Raw genomic sequence first — 27,384 nt, 5'->3', positions numbered from 1 at the left:
CAAGGAACAAGCCAGTTAGCAGCACTTCTCCCTGGTTTCTGCTTCAAGTACCTGTCATGAGTTTTTGTATTGGCTTCCCTCAATGATGCACTGTAATCTATAAGATGAAATAAATCTTTCCCTCTCTCTCTCAGTTGTTTTTGGACACACTTTATCACAGCAAGAGGATCAAAACTAGAACAGTACCCTAATTCTGTAATTTCTATTTCAGGAACACTGAAAACAGAATAAATTCCTGAATGTATCTAGCTTGAACCAGGTAACAGAAAATCCAAGATACATTCTTACCTAATCTCCCCTGGTGTCTTAAATCTTAGGATCCAGTTAAGAACATTAGAGTCAGATAAATTGGTTCAAACACTAACTCTGTGATTTAATAGCTGTATGAACTTGGGCATATGAATTAATATATCTGAAGTTGCATTCTCATCTCTAAAATTCTGTTAAGAATCTTCAACTCATACATTGCTTTTCAGAGCAAATTAAGTCATGCACATATGTTTAGCAGAGTACCTAGCTGGCACAAAGTAAATTCTCAATTTGGTTAACATATTAGCAGCATACTAATGTCAAAATTAAATGAGAACAAGGTTCCAAGATCCAAGCTGCAAAGATCTAGCCCATCTAGCTGAATCATCTAAACTCCTGTGTGTGTGTGTGTGTGAGAGAGAGAGAGGGGGGGGAGGGAGAGAAAGAGAGAGAGAGAGAACATTAAGATCAGGGAAACCATCTATTATTATCCAAGCAGTATGTGTAATTTTTAACCACCAAAATTAAAAAGAGGTCCAATCTGCTGATAATTTGATTTTAATTAAAACTTCCATCCACAAGCTGGAATTTCGAGGAGGGAAAAGCAGAAACGAAACAGCAATTAACCTTTGGGTCTGAGCTTATTTGCTCCTACCCAACATGGGTCAGTTACCATAGAGATTATACCTACATGATCTGCAGATGTGACCAAAGCCTCATGAAGTCTCTAAGCTGGCCTCCTCTCAGTGTGGCTTTGGGATCATTAAAAAATATCTACTTAAAGACATTCAGAAGCTGGTCTGAAACTCTACAAGGATGGGAGTGAAGGGAAAGTGAAGAAAGCAAGGGGATGTAGAATTCAAAGAACAAGATACTAGCAAATCATGAGACTGCATAAAACCCATTCATCTACAACTTCCCATCTGTGTGTAGCTGAGGGTGGAGACCGATAACAAGAAGACACTGATAAGTGTGGAATGTCTCATTCTTACTAGGAAGACACTTCATAGGCGTCTTAGCTTAGAAAGGTGGCCAACCAAGCCCAAGCCTGCCTTAGTCAGAGAATGTAAAGAAAGGAGGGCTCAGTTACAGAGAATTTCTTGTGCTTTCTCTAGAATACTTGGTGGAAATAAAGCAACCCAACACAGAGGTAGCATGTAGAGAATAGGCTAGGTCAAAACACAAGAGTATTTAGTCTATTTTCTGTAGATAATGATATAATATCTCCAACTAGGAACATTTAAATAAATGAGGTTTATTTGGGCTATGGCTTTAGTGATTCATGGTTAAGAGACCTCATCTGATGACAGCTTCATTAGCAGATTCTTGAGGCAAAGCTAGGTATTGTACAGTAAGAGGAAGCATAGTGGCTACTCTTGACTGGATCTGGAATCAACTAGGAAACATGCCCCGTGGCAGTCTGTGAGAGCAGTTTTTGGAAGGATTGAAAGGAGGGAAGACTCCCTCAGAGGGATCAGCACCTCTGTCAGTGCCCACATATACAGAGGACTTGGGGATTGGCATGTCTGATTTTGCCTGCCCCCTTCACTCCTTGCTTGTAAATTTATCTGTTCTGTTGTGGCTGCCATCATCCTTCCTGACATCAAAACCCAGCCTCTTCAGCCTTCCAGTATGAACTGAAGATCTGAAGTTCTCTAGAAATTTCCCAGGCCTAAAGTACCAGAATGGGGCTGCTGAGGCCTCCAAACTTGCCACTGAGTAGCAACCTCTTCCACATACTGTTACTAAGCCACAGCCTTACATGTCTACATCTTTCTTTACTCCTTCTCTGGGCAGCAGAAAAGTTTTCAAATCTTTCTACTTCAATTCCTTTGTAGTTATACAAACTGTCTTTGGATCACACTATAACTCCAAAATTCTGCTCAATGCAGTTGAAAGCACTCAACTAGTGGTCCAAATGCTTATTGCTTAAATGTTTCCCCCATCAAATACCACCAATCCATTGTGTGTGTGTCTGTCTGTCTGTCTGTCTGTCTGCCTGCCTGTTTCTCTCTCTCTCTCTCTCTCTCTCTCTCTCTCTCTCTCTCTCTCTCTCTCTCTCTCTCTCTCTCTCTCTCTCTCTCTCTCTCTCTCTGGGTGTATGCCTGTGTGTGTCTGTGTGTGTCTGTGTGCGTATGTATCTGTGTCTGTGTCTGTGAGTCTGTGTCTGTCTGTCTCTCTCTCCTTGTGTGTATGTATGTGTGTATCTGTGTGTGTGTGTGTGTGTGTGTGTGTGTGTGTGTGTGTGTGTGTGTGTGTGTGGCCAGCAAGCCCAGGAATCTCCAAACGTTTTCCCACAGAGCTATTTCCCTGGCTCCAACTCATCCTTTTTAAATTCTACCTTCTATAATGCTATAGAACAAGGAACGATTCATCTGGGGTATTGGTCCTGGTGATAGGAGTGGGTTTTACCCCAGTCTAATACCAGTCACTTTCATTTGCATCTGGAGTCTGATCACAGCTACTTAGGTAATCTCTACAATTTTCTGAGTCTTCCCTAGCCTTAGTGCCATCTGACACCACATTAGATTTCCTACAATGCTCCATTAGCAGCATTCTATGATTTTCTAGCCAGCTTCCTCAAACTTTTCTGACCTGCCTATGGCCCAGTTCTAACCACCACATTGTCAGATATTCTTTACCAGCAAAATGACCCTCAAAATGAACTTTCTTTGTCTGTCATTGCAATAAAATATATATGGGTATATTGTATTTTAATAAGATTTCTTTAGATCTCAGTTTTGAAAAGGAGAATTTCAAAACATCACAGTGCTGGCTGTGGTTAGGGCTCTTCTCATGGCAGAAAACATTTTGGTGAGAACTATGTACAAGGAACATTCATACCTATGGGAAAGCAAGAAGCCAGAGATGGGAGAACAGACTTTCTTTTTGAATATTCATCTTTTGAGGACTGACAGATCCCACAAAAACTACATCAGTTCCTTCTAAACGAAGCATCAATCATGACCTCATTACTTCCTACAGTGTTCCACCTCTTGAAGGTTCCCTGCCAACTTCCAGCACTGCCATTTCCAGAACTAAGTTCTCAATTCCTGAACAAACCATGTTTAAGCAGCAGCTCGTCTGTACTGTGAGTTCCAGAGTGAACTAGGCAAGTAAAACAATCAGGAGGAAACCTAGTTCCTGTTTGTAGGTAGATCCCTTCATAGCCTACATCTATCTGTTTTCCCAGATAGATCCCAGTCCCTCTCATCTCTGTTAACCCAGAATTAAATGTCAGACATATAATTACTTCTATCTCAAAATATAAGAGCTGTTAATAGCCTAAGGTATTAATCACTACTAAGGAACAAAATACAGTCTGTGTTAAGCAAGTTCTCATTAAAATTTGAACAGTGTCTCCTTTAAAAACAGTGACATTCCAGTTTGCTATTCTCTTGTTGTGATAAATACCATAACCAAAATCAACTTAAGGATGAAAGAGTTTATTTTAGCTTATCCTTCTGGGCCATAATCCATCGTTGGAAAAAGTGATACAGAAACTCAAAGCAGAAGCAGATACAGTAACCATGGAAGAAGTCTGCGTACTGGCTTGCCTTCTGCCTCGTGCTCAGGTAGCTTTACTTATACAACCCAAGTCCACCTGCCCAATCATGGTGTCAGATGATAGTAGGCTGGGCCCTCCTACAACAACCATCAATCAAGATAATCTCCAGCCTGACTAAGAAAGTTCTTCATTTGAGGTTCTTTATTCCCAGGTGATTCTAGATAGTGTCAAGTTGGCAAACTAGAATGTCTCAACTGAGTAACTGTCTTTATCTAGTTAGTTTGTAGATATATTTGGTAGTTTGAATGTAATTGACCCCATAATATCATAGGTAATGGCAATATTATAAAATGTGGCTTTGTTGCAGTAGGTATGACCTTGTTGGAGGAAGTACATCACTGTGGGGGTGGGCTTTGCAGTCTGCTATACTCAAATTATGCTCAGTGTAGACACAGTTCACTTCCTGCTATCTGTGACTCAAGATGTAGAACTCTCAGCTCCTTCTCCAGCACCATGTCTGCCTACACACTGCCGTGCTTCCTGCCATGATGATTATTGACTAAACCTCTGAAAATGTAAGCTAATTCCAATTAAACATTTTTCTTTATAAGAGTTGCCATGCTCATGGTGTCTCTTCACATCAGTAGAAACCCTAAGACAGAAGTTAGTACCAGGAGTAGGGTATTGATTTAATATGCCTAACCATGTTCTTGTTTGGAGGAATTTGGACTTTGAGAGTTTGGGTTAGGAAAACTATACAATACTTTTAAATGCTGTTTAATGGTCCATACTAGTAGGATCATGGAAGACAGTGGTGCTAAGAACAGTAATGTAGACTGTAGGGGACTGGCTAAGCATTTTCAAAGGAGAAGAATTTTAATATGTTGCCTAGAGACAATTCTTGTGGTATTTTGGTGAAGAATGTGGCTGCTTTTTGCCTTGTATAAAAAGTACTTCCTGAGACTAATATGAAGAGACTTGAGTTAATTCCATTGGCAGAAGAAATCTCAAATCAGCCAAGGATTGACTCTGATGTGTGGTTACTAGTGGTCACTCTTATAAAGACTGATAATGAAAAGAAACAAGCTGAGAAAAGAAAAGTACAAAATCTAAAATTTGAGGGAAGGAGCACCAGGAAGTGGAATGGAGCTAAGGACTGTGTTCAAGGAGACATACAGATTAAGAAATGGATAAGGGGAGGGGTAAACTCTGGACAAGATCCCACCCAGCTAAGTTTCCAACTTGTGAAGAGTAATTAAAGAAAAGCTTAGAGAAAACTGGATGTGGTGGTACACACTTTTAATCCCAGTACTCAGGAAAAAGAAATGGACAGATCACTGAGTCAAAGGTCAACCTGGTCTACAGATCCAGTTTCAGAACAGCCATGCTTAGGCAGTAAGGGAAACCATGGAAAACGGAAAGCTGATAAAGATATGACTGAACAAAAAGGTTATGTTCCAACCCCAGCAAGAAGCAGAACTTGGCAGTTTCAGTCACATGGTTCTAGATTTAGAGTCAAGGATAGAAGAAAAGGGTTCTGGAATCTTTCTCTGTGACTAAAGAAAGCCCTGTGGGGCCAGGCATGTGTCACAAGGGTGTCCCTGAATGGAGGCCTATAGACACTATTGTGTAAAGCTGTGAAGTTGAACCTAGATTGCCTTGGAAACCCTAAGATGTTAGAGATGTCCAAGCTGTAGGATACCTGCTGAGGAAAGCTGCTAACAGGGAGTGGAACAAGCTCAAGAGAAAGAACTATGTTGAAGTTAACAAAGCTGAAGGGAGCTGGAGATCTGAAGAGAATTTTTACATTACACATGGAGATGCAGAGTTTGGAGTTTGCCCAGCTCTTTCTCAGTCTTGCTTTGGTCCAGTATTTCCTCACTATGCTCTCTTCCCTACATTTTGAACAGTAATGTATATCCTGTGCCACATACTTATGTTTGGAAGTACATGATCTGTTTTTTTGTTTTTAGTTTTATAGGGGATTACAGTTAAGAGAATTCATGAATCTAGGAAGAGACTTTGAACTTTAGGCATTTGAACATTGCTGAGACCATGATACACTACAGGACTTTTGAAGTTGGACTAAGTACATTCTGCATTATGATATTATTACAACTTTATGGAGGCCAGGGAATGGAATGTAGTAATTTAAATGTAATTGGCCACCATAAGCTTATAGGAAATAACAATATTAGGAGGTGTGGCTTTGTTGGGGTAGGTATGGCCTTGTCTGGAAGAAGTCTGTCACTGTTTGGGTGGGCTTTGAAGTCTCCTCTGCCCAAGCTGTGCTTTTGATCAGTGCTTTATCATAGCAACAAAATTAAACTAAAGCACCACCGCTTCCACAGTAGCCACCCCCTTTCTAAATTACATCACTTTTTAATTTTATTTTTAAAGCAAACTTATTTTACATCCAATCCCAGTTCTCTCTCCCTCCTGTCCTCCCACCATCTTCCCATCCTACCCTCCATCTACTCCTCAGGGAGGGTGAAGCCCCCCATAGGAAATCATCAAAGTATGTCACATCATTTGGAGCAGGACTCTCCTGTATCTGGGCCGAGCAAGGTATCCCTCCATAGAGAATGGGCTCCAAAAAGCCAGTTTATGCACTAGGAATAAATACTGGTTCCACTACCTGTAGCCCCAAGGCCCTTAACTCTTACCCACATTCATAGGGCCTAGTTCAGTCTTATGCAGGTTCCCCAGCTGTCAATCTGGAGTCAATGAGCTCTTACTTGCTCAGGCCAGCTGTTTCTGTGAATTTCCCCAACATGGTCTTGACCCCTTTGCTCATCTTATCACTTCTGCTTCTCTACAATTGTACTTCAGGAGTTCAGCCCAGTGCTTAGCTCTGCCACTCTGCTTCTGCTTCCATCAATTACTAGATGAAGGCTCTATGGTGATAATTAAGGTAGTCATCAATCTCATTATAGGGGAAGGACATTGCTTAGATTCTTAGTTGGGGTCATCCTTGTGGATTTCTGGGAATTTGCTTAGTGCCAGGTTTCTTGTTAACCCCATAATGACTCACTCTGTCAAGGTATCTCTTTCCTTGCTAAGGTCTATCTAACATTTACTGCCTGCTATAATGATCTCTGATATTTCATCTAAGCATCCTAAGATCAGAAGACATAATGAGTTGCTTAGACTGGTATTTTTCATGTCTACTGCAACACCTGAACAAAGCAAATAGCCCATATGCATAAATGACCATTTTTACAGATGGACCCAGTTCATATGAGATTATACCAAGTTGTGTGTGTGTGTGTGTGTGTGTGTGTGTGTGTGTGTGTTTGACTGTCTCTGTCTTTCTGTCTCTCTCATTTCAGGTTGTAAGACTATGAGTGGCAGCACTATTGAACGATCCATTCTTTCTTTTAATGAATATTTATTGACTGTTTGCTGCTTGTCAGGTTCCATGCTAAATGCTAGCAGTAATACTTTAAAAAAGTCAGACAAGGCCTCTACCTTGTGTCTGTTTCATTATAGGAGTAAGCATAGCTTGTGTACATTGACAACCCAGTCAATGTAGTATTTGTCAAGGATAGTCATCATTGCTATGAAGGAATCCAGTGAGGGTGATATAAAGGAAGGACTGAAGGAAATCAGGAGGAGGCAGTTCCTTCAGTTCAGGAGGTCGGGGGAAGGCCTAGCCTATAAAGGGAGCCTGGCCTATGATTATAGGTAAAGAAATTCTAGGCAGAGATAACAGAAGATGAAAACTCCCTGAGGTAGGAAAGATCCCAATACTCCCAGGGACTCAACTATTCTGGTGTGGGGGTATGAACGATAGAGTGGGAGGTGTGTTTAGTGAAGGAAAGGGGAAGCACCAAAAGATTTCATCTGAATTGACATGATCTGACGTACATGTTAAGAAGATCTTTGGAGATAACTCAGTATACAAGATTGCTTGATGCACAAGCATGAAGACCTGAGTTCAAATCTCCAGCACGCATGTTAAAAGTCAGGTGTGGCCACACGTTGGAGGTAAAGAGACAGGAGAATTTCTGGGGCTTGCTTGCTATCAGCCTAGCTTCAGGTTCAGTGAGGGAATCTGTCTCAACAAAATAAGGTGAAGACATAGAAAAAGACAGCAAGAGCATCTTCCTCTGGCCTCTGTGCATGTACAGGCACGGGGGGCGGGGGGGGCGCGGGTATTTCAGCTGCTGCTGCTGCTGCTGCTGGGAGAAATAGGATCAGGATCCATGTGAAAATGTAGGAAGGGATCCTTTCAGATGTCTGAGAAAATTAGGGTTACTCATGTCTTACCCTCAGCTGGTTACTAAGGTGAAGACAAAAAATAGAGATAACCTCATCTTATTCTAAGATTTATTTTTAGTAAAGATTTAAACCATTGGCAAAGATGTGTCTTCATTTTTGTAACAAAGTGTGAATCACAAAGGTTGGAGCATACAGCTTGCTGTGATGTAATGTCTGGGAACTGTTGTTCAGGAGAATTAATTCTGGTTGGTCAGGTAGGAAGAGGCCCAGGAGCTGGGGTTTATACATGTGCACTGGTGGTTTTGTGAGCATGCCTACTTGAATGCTCCTTTCTGATCTATGGCTGATTTCCCATTGCTAGACACCACATATCAAACTTGAACCTGACTTCAGCAATGTCACTTTTGTCATTTGTTGATGGCACAGCATGTGGCTGCTGAGGTACTAGGATCTGACCCTACTTTAGGTACACTGGAGTGATCTACACTGCTCTATAGAGATCATTACTGGTAGCTCATTGGTTGGGAACCTAGTTACATTGAGAAATATAGGTGGGAAGGACAAGGCTTCACTATTTGCTTCCTAGGATCATCAAATTCAGTGATTCTTGGTGAGAATCAATATTAAATTTTGTTAAACGTTGCAGGAAAAATAGAGTGTGAATATAAAGTTCAGAGGTTACTGGGTACTGTTAATGGACAGTAGGTTTGAATGTCACAGGCTCTTGATCATGTAGTACCTTGTAGAATCTTCTTTCCAGCCTTTAGTCTCATGCTTGGCTTTGACAAAGGAATACGTACCAACAGATTCTAATAGTTGTCACTTAGCTGATAGTCACAAAGTGTCAGCCAAGGCAACCCATGCCTCCTTTATCCTCAGTCTCTCTCTGAAGTCAAGCATAAAGACAAGCTGAGAAAACCCAACTCCCGTAAGTTATGTAATATTCCCAAGGACATATATGTAATCAGACAGGCTAACTTCACACACAGGTCTAATGACTGACTCCAAAACCCACATTTTTATCACTGAACAGTTCTAAAACCATCTCTTAGATAAAGCCCAGGGTTCAATCCCAGCCCTGTCCCTTAGAAGTCATGTGACTTTCGATGTGTAATTAGCCTCTCACAAACCCAGGTCCTTTTCTATAACCAGGTTTCCGACCCACATTTTTCCAGCTAAGAATTCTTACAACTTGGAAGTGTTGTTACTTGCTGCTACCTGGTTTGGCCTCTATCTGTCACTGATATCCATCTCATCATGGCCTTCAGGTTTTAGCCAAGGACCCCAACAACCAGCTCATAGTTTGGCCAAAAGAAACAACCAATGCCTACAGACTGATTGTTATGATCTCCTCATGTGATATGACACCTGATTTTGGAATTTGTGTCATTTCTGGGATGTTGGGTTAAACACCCCATAAGAGCCACACTGGCCCTTATTAAAGTCTTATATAATGAAGTCAGGGACTTTAAATGAGAAACTAGAAAAGAACAATCTGTCCTTGAAACCCTGATAATTCATGGAGGAAATATAATTATAGTTGAATAATTATGCATATCAATTTATAATAGATGTATTCGATAAAGAAAGGCAGATGTGAAAAACCAAGCATTACAGGTATTTTCCACATGAAAAGTATTTGATTGTCAAAAGGTGACATTTGTCAGCATGAAAAGAGAGGGGGCAAAGGGGTAAAGAGTCAGCATCACTGTGCCCACAGCACCCTTGTACCTCTGTGAGCCCTGATGACTACAGCCGAGAAGATACAGGTTTTCTTTTGTACATCAAACCCCACAAACTATCATACAAAAATGTTCTTTAACTGTAGGTTAAGGATATTTGCATTAGAGAAAAATCAACCATCCCTCAACCTCAGGGAGATTTTTGTTTTTTTAAAAAAAATGTGAGATAGCAAGTCCTTCATCTATTAATAATTTTATAGTACTGATTCTTGTCTCTGCTCATTCATTCAAGAAGTATTTATGATTCAAAGAATGAGTGCTCTATCCCTTCACTGAGCTCCTGGAATTACAGGAGGAAAAACAAGTGTTGATTGAGGACTCACAAACCGAGTCAGAAAACAACAAAAATCCTCCTGGATTTTGAGCAATTTCATTTTCTGAGCCTGTTTTTAATGTCTGAAAACAGAATATATGCCAACTTTGCATGGTTAGTGTGACAAGATATAATGGTCTTATTGTAATATCTGGCTCATTGTGTGCACTCAGTGCAGTCACTGTGGTAGTTATGGTTGCCACGAAGCAAAGCAATGAAACCACAGAGAGGAAGTGCCTACCACCATGGAGACATGAAAGCATGTCAGCAGTCAGTACTGTGCTGCAGAGATTCACAGCATCCCTGTCGACATACCACTGAGCAACTCCCCAAGTTCCTATTAACTTGTCATTTGGAGACCTCCACTCAGGAGTCTGTGTCTTTTTTCTGTCCCTGGTGACATCTAATATCTAGCTTTTCATTTTCCCCAGCAGACCCTGAAATCTTCCAAAGAGAAAACTTGAGAGAAATTGTGAATATGTAACCATTAAAATTAATTGCACACAAACATTTGCAATCAGATACTCATTGCAGACATGAAATATGGATAAGGAGTCACTGAAACATTTATATTAAATTACTTTTGTAATAATATTTAACTTTGGAGCATTAAATATTTAGTGCTCCTTTCTTGTCATTTGCAAAGAAGCTTTCAGCTCCTTGAAATCAGAAAGAGCCCACGTCAACCCCTTTTGGACCAAGGCGATGGATATCAGACCAGCAGCTCTGAGATGAGACCAGCAGATATGTCTGTAACCAGGCAAGAGCCAACTTCCATTCATGCAACAGAACATTATTGTCAATTTTGATGAGTGTTGTCAGTCAGACTTTTCATTTCTGAGATTAAAATACTTGAGGAAAATTTAAAGGCGGGAGTGTTTATCTTGGCTCATAGTTGCAGAAATATCACTCCATCTCTGTGGGCAGGTTGATACAGGTAGAACAGAAAAGGTAGTGTCATGGCAACCAGAAACAGGAGTGAGGGTTGCAGGGGGAAACATTGCTGGGGCTTCTCATTTTCCTTTTTTGTTTCACTTGGACACCATCCTGCGGGATGCTGCTGCCCACATTCAGGGAGAATCTTCCTCAGTCTTAGGAAAGACACACTCAGAGATGCAGGTCACTGGTCTCCTTCTTAAGCCAATAAGTTGACAATAAAAACTTACATCATCTGATAACATCAAGAAATATAGAGAAATACAAAGCATGATCCCAGAATTCATAAGTCACATAAGAGAATAGGAAAGCTAGTCATGTTGCCTATCTTTCTGTCACTCTCAGCTCCCAGAGTTATTTAAGTTTCTGAAGCATTTTAAATGTGTTTTATTTGAGTTGATTTGCTCTCGGTTTCTCTTTCTCATCTCTGACTTTTTTCCCATGATGGTTACCTCTCCCTTGAACAGACTTTTCTCTTGTGGATTTAGTAAGCTCTTCCAGAGGTTATCACTTCCCAGAGATGTTCTCAAACACAACCAGTGGTGTCATTCCAGTGTAGCTTCTACAGACTCTCAATTCACCCTGGACCTGTCACCATGCCCTCCTTCAAATGATCCAATATGTCTTCTTTACCCACCGGTGAGCTACTTACATATGATTCACCAGTGTATCTCTGATGTCCTCTGCTTTGCCTAACAGAAAGTGGGTAGTCAGAGAACTTTTGGCAAACCAATGAATTAAATAAAAGAAGACAATTATTAATTGCCTTTGTGCTATAGTGTGTTCCTGAATGTGATGCAGGCATACAACAGAATACGATAGGCTTCTTGGGAAGGATGGGTTGGCTATCAGGAATTCCTAGAAGTAATGATAATGAGCAAATCCCTGGGGAAACTGGAAATCTTCTAATTATAGAGACTAAAAACTACAATTACTTAATTAGAATTGTGATTCTTAAAAAATATACTTCAGGGTCTGGGGATTATGGCCCAGTGAATCCAGTGGTCATCATATAATCATGGAGACCTGAGTTCAGATCCCCCAGTGTCCACATAAAGGCTTGGCATATACATATACATCTGTAAGCCTACTTCCGGGGAAATGCAGCTAGGAGGACCTCAGGAACTTTCTGGGATGGCTAGCAGTGAACATGGACTCAGTATGTGACATAGTCACAGAAGAGGAGAGCAGAACAGTAGTGAACAACACTTAACATCAACTTCTGGCCTCATCAGGCACCCACATACATGTACAAATGCACTTGAACACACACAAACATGTGCAAAATAGATTACACACACACACCATAAAATAAAATTTTAAAATGTACTCCAAATAATTTCACATCTATTTAATACTACATGGCCTCTGGTCCTCTCCTCATTTCACCAAAATTCACACCACCATGATCACACTTTCCAGTGTCATCTGTACACTAGAGAATAGATAGAAACAAATTCAGGAAGTGTTCTGCCATCTTTAGATGGTGGAAAGGGTCTCCAGCTACTAGCCCTTCTAAAGGTTAAGTAGGTAAGCTATATAGCTAGTAGCTTAGCTACGTAGAAAGAATCCCAGTGCAACATCTGGCTGCATCCTCCATTGTCTCATGGAAGTTGACTCTAGACCCAGTCTTATAACTGGAAATCATATTCTCATTAAGACCATCCGCTCCTGAGTGGGCTTTTTAATCTACCGTATGCCACACAGTAGGATTCCCAGAGATACCAAATGGCCTTCTTGTTCCATCTGAATAGCACAGAACATTCTTCAAAGTCCACAGTCTCATAAAGCTCTGAGAATGCTATAACAATTGTGAATTGCCACAACCTAAGTGTCTGCCAACATCAAAGTCCGTAATTCCCTAAATAGGAATAGAAATCTGACTGTTACTCTTGGGCAATGCCTCTAAGGTGAGAAAAGGATAGACTAATTCCAGATGAAAGGTCAAGGGTCAAGGGTCAGGGGCTCCATAGTTGCTTTGCAACTTTGAGTTCATTAGGCACCCCTGGAGTGTGTCTGTCCACTACCTGCTTTGTGTGCAGGCCTGAGGAAACTGCTCACTTTCAACTGCAGATTCCTTTGGCCAACTCCCAGGGCAACTGAAACAGCTCTGCTGGGTCCCATTGTGTTTTCTTCAAGTACAAATTTGTCATTCTATATCATTTGGGTGACCAAATATCAGAAAAAAAAACAAAAAGTCTTTAAAAATATGGTGGCTGGATACAAGTGACGTCTGCATACTGTCTATATAACTGTACATACACAGAGTGTGGATGAGGGAGTGTGCATGATTTTAGTGCCTTCTCACAAGCTTACGTCGCCTCAGCCTTTGTTTTAAGTATGTTTACCATACTTACTGTTACTAAGCAGAGCTTAGTAAACCTTGTACTGTCTTCTATCTCCTCTCACTTCCTCCTGACGAGTGGGCCAGATATCTGCCCACTGTGGGACTGCTAGAGTCACAGCCTATTCGAATTGCCTACTGACCCCATACCACTTACAGAATGTGCAGGTAAGCTATGGCGACCACCTCTCAGCCACAACATGGTTTCATGGGATTCATAAACCCACCAATCAGAGCTCCTCTGGGAAACCCGCTTGGGTCACAAAAAGGGATTCAGCCCACAGACCCATTACTCTTGCTGTTTCTTGATCCCCAGACACTGTTTGAGCTCGCTGGTTCAAGAGAGCCTGTGGGAAGGGATAGCTCTTTCTGAAATCCATGGGTCATGAGACCACTCCTACCGTGACAAATGTTCAGATGTTCTCGCCCACTTCATTGCACCAACGCACCAGAATCTTCTCTGCTGTGCAAAGCTAGGAAGTGTCTATGTTAGTGGGGCTTAGGAGACAGGTACAAGTAAGGCAAGTATGAGTAGAGCATCCGCCAAGATAAACAAGTGAGCCAGACACACCAGCAAGAGGTCATCTTCTAGGAAGGGTACATGGTAAATACCCATGACTCTATCCTCTGGGGTCCCTTCAGGGTAAATGACAGGGCTAGCAGTTACAACTATTCTCCATGGAAACCCCTCAAGGTCAAGTGGAGGACTATATTCACAATGCTCTTGCTCCACACTGCATGGCCAGAGATGCTGTCACTTCTGAGTATGATTTCCATCATGCCAGGGAAACTCCATTATACTCAACCGCGAGGCAAAGATCTCTCTGGAAGTGGTGGGCATCCTTCAGCTCACTTGTCAACTTATAAGCACAAAGAAATCTGGGGAACGTAGTGCAGTCATGTGCTAAAAGAAAATGTGGACTGATAAACAGCAGCTTTTGATGAAAAGTTGGATTTATTTTTTTTTAAATCAACAGTCTCACTGTGTACTTCTAGCTGGCCTGGAACTTGCTATGTAGACCAGCTGGCCTCAAACTGACCAAGATATGCCTGCTTCTACCTCTCAAGTACTAGAATTAAAGGTGTGCACCGCCAGGCCCAGTGAAAGTCGGATTTTTAGAAGTGCACTTGTGGAATAGCGTGTTGGATGCAGTAACAAGCTTAAGGCAAAAGAACAAAACTGGACCTGTAATGCAACCCTGGCACCCGACCTGCCTGTCATTCTCTAAGAACAAGCAAGTGGCAAGTTCTGAGCTGGGTCAGGGAAGCCAAGCACTATTTCAGCCCCCCCCAGCTCTGCTGCAAAGCTTGCTTGTCATTCCAGTCCTCTTTCTGCTTGCATGGAAATGAGCCAAACGCCCAGTCCCTAGTCTGAAGGTGCTCCTGTCCTGCCTTTAACTGCAAACGTGACAAACTCCTGGCTCCTTCTGCCTGTCACAAGACAGAGTATACCAAACATTGCATGCTGATGGCACTGTAACCATTACTGGGGGGGGCATAAATGCACACTGGCTAGAAGGAGGTCTGATTGCCCAGTGCGTCCATTTGCCTCTCCTTCTAAAATGACCGACCGTTTTCTTGCGTTTCAGTGAAATTGCCTGAAAGAAGAAAAAAGAACCCAGAGCTTAGGAAGTGGGGTGGGGGCAGCATGATACAGGTGCTAGTGACCAGGTAGCCTGCTCAGGAATACCCATGGCCCTGGCCCTCACTATTGTCCAGAAGCTGAGTGGGCCTCTCACAGGATCAAGTCCCTGCAGGCACCTGGCTCCAGCCAAGTCTCAGCTGCAGATACACAGCAGCGGTTTGAGCTTTTTCTGCTCCAGAGTTCTTCCTGGACACCATTAGCTTCCAGAGCACCAGCTTCATCTATTCACTCTCCATTCACTGTACCACAAGTACAGCAACCCCAAGCCTTTCACCCATTCAGATCCTCATTCTCAGCAATCCAGCCTCAGGAAATGCATAACAGAAACAGTCATAATACTACAGTGACTGCAGCACAAGACACACACACACACACAGCTGGAATATGTTTGCCAGCCCAGTAGCAATGAAACTGCTCCAATTAGAGTGACATACGGGAAAGACATTGAAATTCACCTTTGCTATTAATTTACAGAGAGCAAGTTTAGTAGACTGTTAGTGTTAAGGGAAAAGGAAAAGTCACCAGTGGATGTTCCAAAGAAGAAAGGGCAGCAGGAGAGGAGAAAGAAAGGGAGGGAGAGATGGAGTCATATTATATAGGACATTGCAGATCAGGGAGTCTAGGTGTGAAGCACACAGAAAGAGGCCCCATTTCTTGAACTTCTTGTAAACTGTAAACTATTTTTGAAAGTATTTTTTTAAAGACAGCATCAACAGGGTTGCATGGGGGAAGCAGTAGAGTATATCTGAATAAAGGCGCTTGCCACCAAGCCTGATGACCTGAGTTGGATCCCAGAAGTCACATGGTAGGAGAAAGTCAGCTCCCAAAAGTTGTCTGCTGAGCTCCATAAACACACACACACACACACACACACACACACACACACACACAAATTGTAATAAAAATAAGTGCAAGGAGACAGTTTGGGGGAGGAGTTGGGACTCTAACTCACTCCTCCCTTTTACCTCTGCCCATCACGAAGCCCCAGAAGACCCCTGCCAGCTAACACCTACTTTCACAGTTGCCCATCCTGACTTTGACCTGCTTTAACCTGACAAAGCTGGTCCCCTTGTTCTTACAATAATTTGGTCGTGAGATTAGCAATATTCATCATCTACCACTGAGTACCAGGTACTGTTGGTCGTTTATAAATAATAACCCGAATCACATTTTCAAAGTAGATATCACTAATTTTATTTTAAAACAAGATTGAGAGTAGGACTGATGTGTCTAATATGTTGTATCTGATGATAATTTGGACAGGATTTAAACTTACAAAGTCATTTGATCAAATCACAGGCTTCTGTATGTGATAAACGCAGGGTATTTATTAATTACTTATCTTCCATATGAGATATTTTCTGAAAATTTCACATGTATAAAATGCATGTTGATTACTCTCATTCTCTACCCTCTCTTTCCTCCTACACCCTTGTCTACACCTCCCCTTCCCTACAAATATCTGTCTCACACTCTTGTCTGTTTCGTTTTATGACCTATTGATAACCAGGAATGTCTTGTGTCTAGAACTTGGAATAGCTGCTATACATTAGTACCTGGTAGGCTCATCAGTGGATACAAAACCAATGATAGTTATCCCTATGTCCCAGGATCTATCAAAGCCAGTAGTTCAGCAATAAAGGGGTAAGGTCTCATGAGCCCTTCCCCACCCATGACTGATTGATTATGGACAGGGCCAGTCTTGTGCTGTCTGAATGAGTGCCCCTACCCCAGCTCACATTAGAAACTTGATCCCCAATGAAGTGCTACTAGAGACGGGTCTTTCGGGATGTGTTCAGGTCTCCGTCTCAGGTGCCGATCAATGTTGTTACTAAACGGGCTGAAGAATCAAGTTCATTCTCTCTTGCCTTTCTCCCTTCAAACTGAAGCCCAGAAGATATTTGAAAAGTTGGAAAATTTCACCCAAAAATCCATCTGTACATTTTTTCCTTGAAATATCAAAGAATTTGGCAACTATCAACCTGCATTCCCACCAAGCTGCAGCTCAACAGCTTTGGTCCCACAGTGAGAAAGCCTTGTGCTCCCCAGTATGGAGGACCCTGGCTTCTGTTGTCTCCAGCCAACTGACGTCTTTCACTATGCTTCCCTGCTGGTCCTATAGACACTTGAGTTTTTCAATCCTTGCTTTAAACATACTGCTTGGCTTACAGAGTCAAAATGCCTGTATGTGCTCATTCTTTGCACCAAAGAATGAAAAACGTCTGCAGCCCTGTTATCTCCAGGCTAGGGAGTTTAATAAAACCCAGCTAACACGGCATGTATTTAGCCCTAAGCATGCCAGGAGCCATGACTGTGAAAGCAGAACAAGGTTGAGGAGGAGGGGTTGAGCCATAGCACAAAGAACCATCTGGAAGTGTGACCCTCTGCCCCACCAGGCTAAGATAAGCTCCTCCATGAGCTGTTTCTGTAAGGTGAGGGAGAAGCTGGATTCTCACAAGATGCAAGGCAGGCTTTCCTGAACAGGTACACTGGATGAGCCTCAGTCTCATGAAGCTTTAGCTCCACTCACTGGCTGGCTGTAAATTAAACTCTAAGAAAGCTTAGTGAAACCTTCAGGAAGCCGCAAAGTTCCTGCCTTGCCTCATATGAAGTTCAGAATGAGTGAACATAGATGTCTCTTTTCTGCCTCCCACGGCAGTGGTCCATGGCTCACTGTGTCCTCAGCTGCCTTTCCAGTCTACTCCTGAGACTTAACCTGTCTAAAGGAAAGGCAACTCCTCTTGAGTTACAGGTACTCTCACACAGGCCAGGCTTGGGATTTCAGGTGGCCTTTTAAGAGATGCAGTTACACGACTAGGCTGATGGCACCATGGGTAGGTAACGCCCTTCCTGTGCAAGCACACAGGCCTGAGTTTGGTCTCCCAGGAACCCACACACAAAGTGTTGGGTAAGGGTGACTGCAGGTGATGTTTTTAAAAAGTGAACTCATGAAACCAGAAAGAAAGCCGAACAGAGCAGTACATGGGATATTCAGCAGCCAGGAGCTCCTGCAGACACAGGTCATTACGGAACAGAACCTCGGAGATGCAGAGCATGGGGAAGCAGCACTGCCCGCAGGCTACAAGCACAACAGTCATGCCCAGACACGGACAGGCTTGTGGGTGGCGGCCTGGAGTTCCCACAGACACATCATTACTAACTAGGGCCAGTTCAAGGCCGCTGACTGGCTTGCAGCATGGAGCCACTGTTGGGAGACAGTGTGGTGCAGCATTGCAGGTGAAGCTAAAAGCACAAATGTCACTCCCCTCAAGCCTCATGGCAGCTGACATCAAGGGCAGTGAGGTGTGCAGTAGCACTCTGGAGAACAACAGGATATGTGAGACAAGTCTCAGCGACAGTCCAATATTTATGTTGCTTCAAAAACCAGAAACCTTGAACGAGACCAATGACTCATTGCAATGAATATTTGCACATAAAGATGTTTGAGGGAAAATATGCTATGTGACACACATAGTTTCCAATGCCACTAAGACAAATGAGCAAGCGGTGGAGAGGTGGAGGAGTAGAGTGGCGCATGCTCAGTGAAGACAGGTAGAACTAGAGATGTGACAGCAGTGACAGGTGTGAGAGAAGGTGGTGGTGGTCAGAGGAACACTTTGTTGATGAGTAGGGCCATCAGGGTGGTGAGCAGCAGCCAGGAGCTTGTGCAAACTCAGCCCTGGAACATACTACCCAGACAAACGATGGCCCTGGCTCTGAGCAATGACAGGATATCTGAGATGAAGAATGGTTCAATTTGTGGGTTGGACCTCCTCACAAGACCTCCATGGTCTGTGCTGCCCCCAAAGCCATGTTGGTATCCATGGTCTATGCTGCTACCTCAGGCCAAGTCGAAGCCAGAGGTCTGTGTGGATATCTGTGGTCTTGGCTGCTCCTGAAGGTCATGTCAAAGTATAAGCCCTGAGCTACCACCAGAGATTATGTTGATGTGTCTTGCCTGTACTGCCACCTGAGGTCATGTTGATATCTGTGGTCTATCATGTTGATGTCTGTGACCCATGTTACCACTGAAGGCCATGTGGATGTCCATGGTCTGTACTGCTATCTAAAGCTATGTTGATGTCCATGGTCCAGGCTGCCACTGGGAACTACATTGGTATGTGAAGTTCATGTTTCCCAAGAAGGTCATGTTGATGTCTGTGGTCTGTACTGCCACTGGAGTCCATGCTGAGGTCTGCTGCACATGCTGACACCAAAGACCATGTGGATGTCCATGGTCCATGCTGTTTCTAAAACCATGTGGATGTCCATGATTCCCACATGTAAAGGACAAGGAAGCTTCTCTCAAACTATTGTGAATGACTGCAGACTCACAGTTGGGAGAAACATTGAAAGTTTCTATGACATCCCATCCCCAAAAAAGTAACAACTAAGACATGAAACCATTGAAAAGCACTATAAAATTATGGTAAGGATGCTCAAGTGTAGCATCCTCAATCAATGGCTTCTCAGGATGGGGGAGCGTGCAGGAGGGGAAGGATTCAGTTTTCAAATTTAAGGGGCTGGCTACTGGGAGTTTGACCATGCTCCAATGAGAATATGGGCAACACAAATTGGACTTGTTTGTGTTTTTTGGGGGGGATGAATAACAAGGTTTTGGAGGCAGACCTGGGAGGACTGAGGAGTAAGCCTGATCAGGGTGCATTATGTCAAATTCCCACATAATCGATAAAAATATTCTGTGGGGGGAGGTTCTGGGTAAGACATCATTCATGTGCTTTAAACCCAGACCTGGGAGGTGATACAGGCAGACTTCTGGGTCTCCTTATCCAGCCAGTCTAGACTCTTAGCATGTTTAGGACAGGGAGAGACCTTATCTCAAAAAATAAAAAAGTAGCTGGTACCTGAGGAATAACAGTCAAGATTGTTCTCCAGATTGTAGAGTAGTACACGCACTACTCTAACCCATCCATCTGGACTTTCCTTTTCTTCAATCTGGGTGAATATACCTACCCACTCTTTACCAATTAGCTCTATTGCCTAAAGAAAAATAGATCCTTAATGTGAGAGGGATGAAAATAAGTAAACAACTTTGATAGATTGCTATGGGCTGTGCACTTAAGATTTGCTATCTTCTATGGTAAGTCTCACTATCCTCATTTTGTAGATAAGGAAAATGAGGCAAAAAATGCCAAGCAATGCAGTTTGAATCACAAGGCATCAGCCAGGAGAAGTCTCTTCAAACTCAGGCCTCTGGTTCTACATTGTAGCAACTGCTCTGCCACATATGGAATATGTGAATGCAAACTCCCATGTTTTGTTAAGCAGTGGCTGTGATTTTTGAGGAGGAAGAGATTGTATGAGTAGCCTAGAAATTTTTCTATATATATATATATATATATATATATATATATATATATATATATATATGTGTGTGTGTGTCTATGAAAACTAACAAATTTGATACACACCATCTCCTTGACAGTCACACTAACTAAAAAGAAAAAGGAAATAAAACCTTGTCCACCATGCAGATTTTCCTGTTTGGAAAATAGAGCAGAAGTGATTCAAGTGAAGCAGCTCCTGAGGTGGAAGAATTAGCCCAAAGGACACTTCTACATTCCTGCAGGGCTCCCGGACATCTTTAGCCAATACTTGTTTCTGTGCACTCATCTCTGTAAAGCATAGACACAAAGACTACAAACAATGGAGGGTAGTAAGGAATGTCTTGAGTTTGGAAGCAACACAATGTGTTCAAGTTTTTAACGAGTTGGGCTGTTTGGATCAAGGAAGTGGTGTGTGTGTCACGGGGGGGGGGGGGTCCCTCATGTCTCTACCTCCCCAGCGCTGAGATTATGGTATTCACTACCACACCTGCTTTTATGTGGGTTCTTGGGATCCAAACCCAGATCCTCATGCTTATACTACAGGTACATTATCTAGTAAACCATAATTCAAGCACCAAGGAAAAGACCATTTTTAGCCTCCCTTTCCTCATCTGTGAATTGGGATGAAAACAAATTCCTATATCCCAGAATTCAACGCAAAGGAAAATATAAGCCCTGTTCTATAAGTTATCAATACTTAATGACTAAAAGAATCTAGGACAGTTTCTTGTTGCTATGGTGCATGTATTTTAAATGAGAATTCTCAGAGGTGATAATGTTATGGGTGTGTGTTAGTACACACAGATTTTATTATTTCAGCATTTAACCTGTAGTGATTGGACAGCATCTGAGGGTTGTGTCTGCATACCTTAGATAGCAGTGGCAAGTATATTACTTACCATTATATTTCTGTAACCAGATACTTAGTGAAAGCAACTTTAAAAAGGAGGGATTTATTGAGAGGGGGGTCACAGTTAAGAAAGGCTGCTGTCTGCCATGGTAACTGGGGCAGCTCTGTACTTGGTGGTAGGAAATTGTAGCACAATTTATTCTATGATGCTGGCCAGGAAGTAGGAAGCTTGGCAGGAATCAACACCAGGCTATCACCCCCAAAGCCCTATCCCCAGTTATCCACCTCCTCCACCTGCCCCAAGAAACAATAACCTCCCATAACAGTCGCACATGTTGAAGGCCAAATGTTCAAATGTATGAGCCTGTGAAGGATGTTTCACAGTGGAAACAACAGAGATAGTCACTGATAAGATGAGCTTTAAGTATGTGTGGAGTCACTGAACGTAGTCACACATCCATGGACCTGCACAATTGCTTGTAGTACCATTCACATAAACTGTCACACAGTGGTGCTTGCTGGACTTGAACAGTGAACAACCTTCACAATCAATGACTGGAGGTCTGGTCAAACTTGTTAACACCATATTAAAATGGATTTCCCTGTGACTGCTCATTATAAAGTATCATTGTTGAAGAAAGGAAATAGATCATTTTCCAGTCTACTTGTGCGAAGCCCTCTTCTAAACAGAACAGAAAACTGTCTGCTTTTATGCAGAGTTAAGTAAGAATTGGTTTGTGAAATGGAGTCAATAATAATTGACCTCAAGGGGCTTTTGTTTAAAAAAATCAAACAGCATCAAGGCGGCACAAAATCTATCCACAAGTAAAGACTTGTCATTACTATAGTGAAGAGTCTTACAGAGGGACTCTCTGAGACTTAGATTGATGAACCCAGACCCAATAGACAAGTAGACCATATGAAAATGCAACCTTCTTTCACCTCATGTCCTGGAAGAGCAAAATATCACAAAGACAAAGAGAGAGACCACCAGGGTCATAGATCTCAGACTTCCTTGCACGGACATCTGTGCAGCTTTAAAGACAGCAGTGAGCCAGCCATGGGACATGCCTGTACTCCCAGGTACCTTAGAGGTGGAGATATGGGTATCATTTGACTTCATAAATATGGTACCAGTCCTAATAACACACTTCAAAATAAATTCATTTAAAAAACAGTGATACACATTCTCCCTCAAAGATTCACTCTAGTCATCTGGGGATAATGTGCAGATATCTACGTTTTTTTAAACTGGGAATTATAGTGTGCATACAATACTAAAGGATTGTTTTTCTAGTTCTCAGTTCCATCTGAGCCATGTTCATACCATGTTATTCAAATTGGAGCCTATCAGAGGTCTGCCACAGAAACAACATCCTCAAAGATCTTCTGACATAGATAGAGAATGTTTCAATTGCCAGACATTTACAGGGACAGCATCATTTGGTTTTCCCAAGAGAGATTCTCTTAATTTCCCTTGTGAAAATGAGTAAAGGATCCAGATTATACATGTCCAAGTTCAACAAATAGTTCACCTGAATAAGGAATGCAGACCATCCTTCCAACAGTAGGGATGTTTCTGGGGTGGATAAAGTCTGTAAGGGATGGGAAGGAGTTCCAGAAAGAGTTTCCAAGTCTAACACTCTAATCTCAAAAATGCCACATGTCCATTGTGAGAGATTTTGACCTATTTATTAAATATAAAGAGTCTGGCTTCCTGTACTCTAAGGTCTTTGGTAGTAGCATCTTCTGTGTTCCATCAGCCAGCTCCCAAATAGCAATGTGGAGACTTCTTTTTAAATATGAAAGTTTGTCCTTAGGTTAGGCTTGTCCCACTAACACTTACAACTTAAATTTATTAACCTATTTATTAACCTATGTTCTTTCATGAGGCTCATTATCTCATTTCTCTGTACTGCCCATACAGTTTGCTCCCCATCTAGCTGAAGACTCTGTTCTTCCCCGAGTCCTCTCTGTCTCCAGAAGTTCTACCTAACCTCTTTCTAGCTATTGGCCATTCAGCTTTTTATTACACCAATCACAGCAATACATTTTTACACAGTATACAAATATCCCACAACATTTCCCCATTTTGTCAGAATAAAAGAAAAGGTTTTAACTCAAATACAGTAAAATCATACACAATGAAAACAATTATCAAATAAGAATAGCATTTACAATGTCCAATTCATTTGTATTTGTCAAATTTGGAGAAATTGCTTTATTATCTATCTTACCTTGATGAGTCCAAAGTTTTATATCTAAATCATTTTCTATCATAACTTGTATTACTATCTTTAAAATATCTTCATTGACCTTATAACATATTCTTAGATAAACAACTTAAATTTTTATGTTTCTCAAACTTGTAAACTTTACATCTCCTAGGTAAGTTTTTTATTTAATTAGCTAACAAGGTAAATGGTTTATCCCCATCAAAGACACAAGAAGGATATATTATTACCTGAGTAAACAGGAAGTATAGAACAAACAACTTCCAAATTTATAGAAATGACAGAAGCAGCTGGCTACTTGGACAGTAATCCAAGGTTCCTCGGCAACACTTGTGTATCCATCTTTAGCCTACAAGCCTAGAATATCTGATAGACTTTCCTGTGAAGTAGAACTGTGAAGGACTGTCCTACCTTGACTTGGAAAAGTTCAGTGATATGTGATGTCCTTATAATGTTACAAATATGTGCTGCTTTTATTGGTTGATGAATAAAACTTTTTTGGCTAATGGCTAACCATGGTAAAGCCAGGTAGAAAATAGAGAAAGAGAGAGAGAGAGAGAGAGGATTGGTTGGGGAGATGCCATGTAACTACCAGAGAGGCAAGATACCAGGATATCACAGGTAATCCACAGCTACATAGTAATATACAGGTTAGTAGAAATGAGTTAATTATAAGAGAAAGAGAACTAGCCAGTAACAAGCTTAAGCCATTGACCAAACAATTATAAATGCATATTCAATCTCTGAGTGGTTCTGTTATAAGCAGCTGCAGGGAACTAGTTGGTGGAGAGAAACTGGTCCAGAAGGACCAGGTGAAATACATAAAAGCCTCCAGCTACATCTATTATCCAAACATTTGGCAAGAATTTCTACATAAAACACGAAAAAAGCTTTAAAAGAGATTCCAAACACAAAAGAACATAGTAAAGCACGAACTTCTTGGTAAAAGTATTTTCTCCAATGGGCTCTGCTTGTTAGAGGAAATCAGAGGCATGGCTCCTTTAAGTGACTGTTTCCTGATTCATGATGGCAGAATGGCTCTTTCAGGAAGTCCTGCTATTCAGCACTTGAATGGGTTTTGTGGCCAGTGTGCTGAAGTTACTTGGTAGATTCAGCATTTGTTCATACAAAAAAAAAGTTTGCAGGCAGGCTATATGCTACATGATAGCAGCATTGGGGGGGTGACCATGATGCTTGTTGCTACCCCTGCCATATTGTAAAGGAGAGTAGTGTGGAGCAGTGGTTTTACTCCTAGCCAAGCCTACTTACCATTTTTTAAAAATGCTCATGGTCAAGAAAGGATTACAGATATACAATAAGGACAGAATCAGACAGAGAAGACCTATAGGATGATCATAGTATATTTTATAAATGTACATGGACTCCAGAGGAAAAAAGATAGAAGATAGAACAATAAATAAAAAAATAATTTAAGAATAATAAACTGGGCTAGTCACATACTCACTCAGGGGAGAGGTGAGTGTGGGTCCTGTCTCAGGCCCAACTTCCACTTGACCTCTTTGGGATCTCCTGGCCTGAAGACTGTCGAATGGACCCCAGTGGCCCAAGCCATCCAGAGTCAGCTGACATTCATGGTATTAGTCCAGGAGAAGGAGTGTCTCAGACGGGCCTGCACCCATCGTGAGACTCATCAGAGTACCGGACCTGCTTGCACCTACAGGAAGAGAACCTTGGACCCATACCAACCAGGAGAGGAATAGACCCCACCTGCACTCACTGGAAGAAGGGATGGGAAGAAGACAATATAAGAACACATTCAACAACAGAAAAATCAATATAATGCAACCAGAGGAGAGTCTAGGGACTCTATACCAACAAGACCTGAACATCCCAATGCAGATGAAATAGAAGAGAATGACCTTAAAAACAACTTCATGAAGATAATAGAGACCCTAAAAGAGGAAATGAGAAAATCCTTGAAAGAAATGGAAAAAAAGAAACAAAAAAGTTCAAGAAATGGAGGAAAAGACAAAACAAAAATTGCCAGGAACAATTCAAACAGTGCAAGGTTTCAAAGCTGAAATGGAGACAATAAAAGAAAACAAAGTCTAAGGGAATGATGGAATCAGAAAAGCTGGGTAAATAATCAGGAACTACAGATACAAGCATAGCCAACAGAATATAAGAAATGGAAGACAGAATCTCAGGCACAGAAAACACACTGGAAGAAATAGATTCATCAACCAAAGAAAATCTTAAGTCCAACAAATTTCTAACACAAAATATTCAGGAAATATGGGATACTGTGAAAAGACCAAACCTAAGAATAATAGGTATGGAAGAAGGTGGATAAATCCACTCAAAGGTTCAGAAAACATATTGAACAAAATATAGAAGAAAACTTTCCCAACCTAAAGAAAGACATGCCAATGAGCATACAAGAAGTTTACAGAACACCAAATAGAGTAGACTACAAAAATGCCCTTGCCACATAATAATCAAAACACCAAACATACAAAATAAAGAACATTAAGAGCAGCAAAGGACAAAGGAAACATAACATATAAAGGCAAACCTATTAAAATTATACCTGACTTTTCTATGGAAACTATGAAAGCCAGAGGTCAGGATAGATATTCCACAAACACAAAGAGACCATGGATGCCAGCCCAAACTACTATACCCAGCAAAGCTTTCAATCACTATAGATGGAGAAAACAAGATAGTCTACGACAAAAACAGACTTAAACATTACATATCCACTAATCCAGCCCTATAGTAAGTACTGAAAGGAAAACTCTGACCAAAGGAACTTAACTACAATCACAAAAACATAGGCAATACATAATCCCACATTATCAAATGCTGAAAGCAAAAGTGGGGTAAATCAACAGACAATACCAACAACAACAACAATTCCAAAACAAGAATTAACACTCAACGGTCCTTAGTTTCCCTTAATATTACAAGTCTTAACCTGCCTATAAAAAGACACAGACTAACAGAATGGATACGAAGACAGAATCCATCCATCTGTTGCATACAAGAAACACATGTCAACTTCAAAGACAGATGTTATCTCAGATTAAAGGGTTAGGATAAGATTTTTCCAATCAAATAAACACAAGAAACAAGCTTGTGTGGCTATCCTAATATCTAAACAAATTAGACTTCAAACTAAAATCAATCATAAGAGATGAAGAAGGTAATTTCATATTCATCACAGGAAAACTCCATGAGGAAGAAGTCCCAATTCTGAACATCTATGCCCCAAATACAAAATCACCTATGTTCGTAAAAGAAAAATTACTAAAACTCAAATCACACATAAACCTCACACACTTAAAGTGGAAGACTTCAACACTCCACTCTCACCACTAGACAGGATCACCAGACAGAAACTTAACAAAGAAACAAAAGAACTAACAGAAGTTATGACCCAGTTGAGTTTAACAGACATCTATAGAACATTCCATCCAAACACAAAAGAATATACCTTCTTCTTACTGCCACATGGACCTTCTCTAAAATTGACCACAAACTCTACAATAAAGCAACCCTCAACAGATACAAAAAAATTGGAATAACCCCCTGTATCTTATCAGACCACCATACTTTAAAGTTAGAATTCGACAACACAAATGCAGAAACCCTACAAACTTATGGAAATTGAAGAATGTGCTATTGCACCATTCCTGGGTCAAGAAAGAAATAAAGAAGTTAAAGAGTTCGTAGAATTCAAAGAAAATGAAGACTCAAAATACCCAAACTTATGTGACACTTGGAAAATAGTACTAAGAGAAAAGTTCATAGCACTAAGTGCCCACATGAAGAAACTGGAGAATAGTCAAACTAGAGAATTAACAACACAACTAAAAAGTCTAGAAAAAAAGAGCAAACTCACCCCAGAGGAGTACATGCTAGCAAATAATCAAATTGAGGGCTGAAATCAATAAAGTAAAAACAAAGAAAACAATACAGAGAATCACTGAAACAAACAGTTGGTTCTTCAAGAAAATCAACAAGTAGA

The sequence above is a fragment of the Mesocricetus auratus genome, unplaced genomic scaffold (assembly GCF_017639785.1).
Source record: "Mesocricetus auratus isolate SY011 unplaced genomic scaffold, BCM_Maur_2.0 Super-Scaffold_100004, whole genome shotgun sequence".
Lineage (NCBI taxonomy): Eukaryota > Metazoa > Chordata > Mammalia > Rodentia > Cricetidae > Mesocricetus > Mesocricetus auratus.
Note: the sequence above shows the minus strand (reverse complement) of the source record.